This window comes from Lathyrus oleraceus, chromosome 5 (genome assembly GCF_024323335.1).
Source record: "Lathyrus oleraceus cultivar Zhongwan6 chromosome 5, CAAS_Psat_ZW6_1.0, whole genome shotgun sequence".
Classification (NCBI taxonomy): Eukaryota; Viridiplantae; Streptophyta; class Magnoliopsida; order Fabales; family Fabaceae; genus Lathyrus; species Lathyrus oleraceus.
In genome coordinates, this window is record NC_066583.1 from 555701248 (window position 1) to 555706462 (window position 5215).

Consider the following 5215-nt stretch of genomic DNA (forward strand, 5'->3'; position numbering starts at 1 on the left):
TTTCTGTTTGTTGTCAAGTCATGTTTGAACTTGCTGTCAGAAATTCTTGATATTCCCCAACATTGTCAGGTCATGTATGAACCTGTTGTTGAGCTTTCATGCCAGTATTACCAGGTCATGTATGAACCTGTTTTGAAGAATCTTTCTCTATGTTTATTTCAGTGTTGTCAGGTCATGCATGAACTTGTTGATACACTCTTTTTGAATTTTCCTGTTTGTTGTCAAGTCATGTTTGAACTTGCTGTCAGAACCGTTCTTGGTATTCCCCAGCATTGTCAGGTCATGTGTGAACCTGCTGTTGAGCTTTTATTCCTGTGTTACCAGGTCATGTCTGAACCTATTTTGAAGAATCTTTTTCTTTGATTATTCCAGTATTGTCAGGTCATGTATGAACCTGTTGCTGAACCTTTTGTTCCAATGTTGTCAGGTCATGTGTGAACCTGTTGTAGAAATTTTTCTTACTCGGGTTTAGTAAGTCATGTGTGAACTTACTGCCGGAATCTCTTGTATTCTAAGTGTCGTTCATCTAGTTTCACTTTGAGTACTCTCTAGTGTGTGTCTGATTCTCCAGCAGGATTGTTTTCCCCAGCGAGTTGGTTTTTACCATTTGTCTGTCTCCCTTTGGGCCATCAACATTCCCCACAGATCGGTCTGTCTAGTAGCATCTCCTGTTAAGGATTCACTGTGTCCCTAACAGATAAAATCAAAAATAAATAGTCCTGCATCCATGCATATCATATCATAGCATTTTCATTTTTCAGGTTCAAAATCTGGGTCTCCATGGTATTTAACCATCCCCCACTGCGATCCGATGAAAAACGTTGTTTCATTTTTCTCTGGTGGAGGATGTTTAAATAGGGACAACTGTCATACCCCGATTTTGGCCCTGAAAATTCTTCTCCATCAATCACTCATTTGCATTCTTTCTTCATGACCATTCCATCTGGTCATGATACTATCCAAAAAAATGTTTGTTGTTGGACTCGCTACCATGACCAGTCCATGTTTGTCTTTTGGGCTTTGTTTCTTGATTTTTGGTATAAAATGATTAATCTCCTTAGCCATGCGAGATTTGAAAAAAACTCTTTCATTTGTTAGAATCAAGTGAACCTCATGTTTCATATTTCGTTCCAATGTCATCGAGGTGATTATTCATCTGTCATCTGTCTTATTACCAGTTTCATCCCCCTTTCGAGTAAATCATGTGTCAAGTACGAAATATTTTATTTTTGGGTCATCATGCATATTCATTTTCTCATTCATTCATAATTCAAAGAAATTCCATACATACTCCTTAATTCATGTGCATATTTACTATTTCATATTTTTACATTTTTCACATTTTAAAGTCTGCATTCATATTTTCTTCATTTCACATTGAGATTTTCCATCCATTCATGTTTAAAGATTCCCACATAATCATTCATATTCCAATCATTCATTCATGACCAAGGACCTTCTCACATTCATTCAATCATATTCATCCATGCATAAAATCAGAATATGGCTAATCTTGGAGGACAAGTAGCAAGTATTCAATGTGATAGTGCAAGTCATGTTGATCGAATGGCTTCCACTAATCAGATAGATGAATATTGTGAAAGAGCTCAAACTAGTCAATCTGCAGTGTCATTTGCTCAGGACCTTCCCATGCAAGTTTCAGCATAGGAGACTGGCACAGCTCCTCATCCTTCTGTAATATTTAATCCATCTCTACATGGTACTCCGTCAAGAGTTTTACGCAATGTATGGACAAATGTTTCTTGCATGCAACAACCTACTGCTTTGAAGGCTTCATCCCATCCCCAAGATTTAGAAAGTGATGCTAATGAACGCTCTGGGAAACAGATGTTGCTTGAAGTTGTTAATGCTGCTGATGGGACTGCAAGTGCTTCATGCGTGAAGGAACATGTTGTGAAAAGCACATCGGATGCATCTCAATCTAGCCAAGCTGCAACTCCTACAAAAGAGACAAAATTCAGTTTCCAAATTCTCGTATCAAATTGATCCATTTCACCTTTTTTTTCGTGATCTTCCTCTCGCGATCGCAAGTTGGTGTTTGTTTTCAAGGAGAAGACTCTACACATTGTTCTTGTCGCGGGGATGAATTGTTGCCTGATCTGTTGAAATTCCTGCAATGTTCGGTTTACTTGATAGTTGTGTTTGCAGTCTTCTCTGAACGGATCTGCTTCAAATCTTCCAGACGGTGCTGGGCGTTCTTTTACTACATCATTCTCTAGTCATTCTGGTGCAGCCTCGCCGATTTATCAGCACACTGGTGGTATTTAGGGGTTGCACAACATGCACGGGAGCTTTAACATTCCTAACGTGCCTAGTACACTTACATCAAGAAACTCATCATTAAACAGCATGCCATCTGGAGCAGTTCAGCAACCTACATCAAGTCTTTCTAGTGGAAGATTTTCATCAAATAATCTACCTGCTGCTCTGTCACAGCTATCTCATGGAAGCCCTCACGGACATTCAGGAGTTAACAGTTGAGGAAGGATTGTTTTAATCAGGCGCCAACAAAGGTTTCAGCTTGCCATTATCATAGAGGGTTAGACATGGTGGTTGTGGGATTTTCAAATGGTGTGTTTGCGTTGTATCAGATGCTGGATTTCGTGTGCATTCATATGACGTCCATATCAAAAAGAGAAGATCACCACTGCTTTGTTTAATGACCATGGAAATTGGTTGTCTTTTGGTTGTGCCAAACTGGGTCAGCTCTTTGTGTGGGAATGGCGGTCTGAGAGTTATATTTTGAAGCAACAGGGTCATTACTTTGATATCAATTGTGTGGCATATTCGTCGGACTCTCAACTCCTTGCTACCGGAGCAGATGATAATAAAGTGAAGATCAAAGTGGTGAAGTGATATGTGCAGTCACTTCAGATTCATTTGAGATATTTGTTTGGTCGATGAGAACTGGCCGTTTGTTAGACGTGCTTAGTGATCACGAAGCTCCTGTTCACAGGCTAGTATTTTCTCCTACAAATGCTGTTTTGGCTTCATCATCATGGGATAAGACTGTTCGGTTGTGGGATGTGTTTGATGGGAAAGGAGCAGTTGAAACATGGCCACACACACATGATGTTTTGACAGTAGCTTATCGTCCAGATGGAAGACAGCTAGCTTGCAGTACATTGGATGGGCAAATTCAGTTTTGGGATCCAATAGATGGTGTACTGATGTATACAATTGAAGGTTCTAGAGATATTGCCGGAGGTCGTCTTATGACTGACCGTAGAACATTTGCTAACTCAAGTACCGGGAAGTGTTTCACAACCTTGTGTTATTCAGCTGACGGAAGCTACATATTAGCCGGGGGCAGTAGCAGACGTACCTGCATGTATGATGTTGCCGATCAGGTTTTGTTGCGACGCTTCCAGATAACTCATAATCTTTCATTAGATGGTGTGCTTGACCATTTAAACTCAAAGAATGTGACCGAAGCTGGCCCTCCAGATTTGATTGATGATTATAACAGTGACATTGAAGAAGGTGTTGAAAGACAAACACGAGGGAACCTAGGACAAAATGTGCCAGGATCTGTAGCTAACCGTGGAAGACATATTATTCAAACAAAGTGCCTTAGAATTGCCCCTACTGGGAGGAGTTTTGTAGCAGCAATGACCAAGTAGAATTGTTTAATATTCCTTCAAAATGCAGTGGTTTTACGTCCAAGGACAAAGAAAAGTTCCCCCCAGATGTGCCACTGTCCAGTTCAACAAGTCTGGGAACCTGTTGCAGACAATCAATTGGAAACACTTGAAGCGGATGAGGATAAATCAGAACCTCAGTTGTCCTTTGCATTCCACTACTCTTGGTCTGACCCGTGTTTGGATTAGGCAATCAATACCCTCACAGGTGTGTTACCACCGGTTGATAATTCTGTTGATAAAAGACCGTCTTCAGTCCCTGAAACTGATATTCAAAAAATCTACTTTTGACACTATCACGGGAAGCAGCGGGGACAGTCAAAACAGTTCAGTCGATAATGGACCCGCTACTGTACCATGAACCTTTACGCCCACAAACTCATCATATGCCTCTATTGCAGCATCATTGACATCATTATTGAAAAAAGATGCTTTTTAGTGGAATAACCAAGCAGCCATTGCTTTCAAGCAGCTTAAGGCGGCAATTACAGTAGCTTAAGTACTCGCTCTTCCAGATTTTCATCAACAATTTATTCTCAAAATTGATGCTTCGGGTTCTGGTATTGGTGTAGTGCCAAGCCAAGATAAACATCCAATTGCATACTTCTCTAAGAAGTTGTCCCCAAGGATGCAGAAATAGTCCACTTATGTGCGAGAGCTCTAGGCTGTTACTGATGCTAATTTTATTCTGAGATATGTGGATGAAGATGGTGACTCGGTGAACCTTGTGGATGATGAAGATTTGCATGATGTCATGAGACGACAATTGAAGTTCTTGAGATCAATAATTCTGATGATAAATCAGATGCTGATGGCTCTAGTGGAAATGCTACTCCTTAAAGAATTAATCCGGTCTCAGACCCGTTTGCAGCTGATGCTTTGCTAGCTCTGCCAGAGCCGTTGCGCGAGGTTCTTTATTCATCATTTTCCAAAGCCGTGTCTCCAAATCCAGTGCTAGCCAAATATTGCTGATTCAATTTCCAAATTTGGACAATCCATTCTAAAGCCTCAAGGCAATTCTCATACTGCAGAACGCAGGCTGAAATTTCGACATCTAACACTTCCTGAGATTCCACACTACAACCATTGCATTGTTTTGTCTTGAGAATTGCTGCAGCAATATGAACAACCCAAGACTGGCTCCGTTGTGTTTATTATAAATAAGCCACTGCTTTCGTACTGAAATTTGCATAAATCTGGAAGGTAATCTAATTGATCCTGGAGAGGTTCAGCATTTGTCTAAGGGATTCTCAAGATCATATGGTAATCCAACCTGCACAGAATTGAATCTTGATGTGATGACATTTTCAGTAATCTTAGGAACATTTCACCAAGTAATCTTGGTGTATCACCCTTCAAATATGGAACAGAAACCACCAATCTGGACCACAACCCCAACAGGTAGCATACACTGTTGCTAGCCCAAGACGCAGACTGAAAGATTTACCAAATAAAACGCATCAAAATGGCATTGTTAAAGATACAAACGGCTCTCAGGTCATGAAAAAACTCAGCACCGCTGCGGAACACCCTAGAGCTTTACATCCATCGCT

At 40.6% G+C, this 5215-nt stretch overlaps 1 non-coding gene and 1 pseudogene across 1 annotated transcript; one reads left to right on the plus strand and one right to left on the minus strand.

Moving 5' to 3' along the window:
* Positions 1-2197: 2197 nt before the first annotated feature.
* LOC127089985 (small nucleolar RNA snoR35) lies at positions 2198-2278 on the minus strand. Its single transcript, XR_007791529.1, has one exon. It is a non-coding gene; the product is annotated as a small nucleolar RNA snoR35 (small nucleolar RNA).
* A 23-nt stretch (positions 2279-2301) lies between these two features.
* LOC127082027 (periodic tryptophan protein 2-like) lies at positions 2302-3644 on the plus strand (annotated as a pseudogene).
* The last annotated feature ends 1571 nt before the right edge of the window (positions 3645-5215 follow it).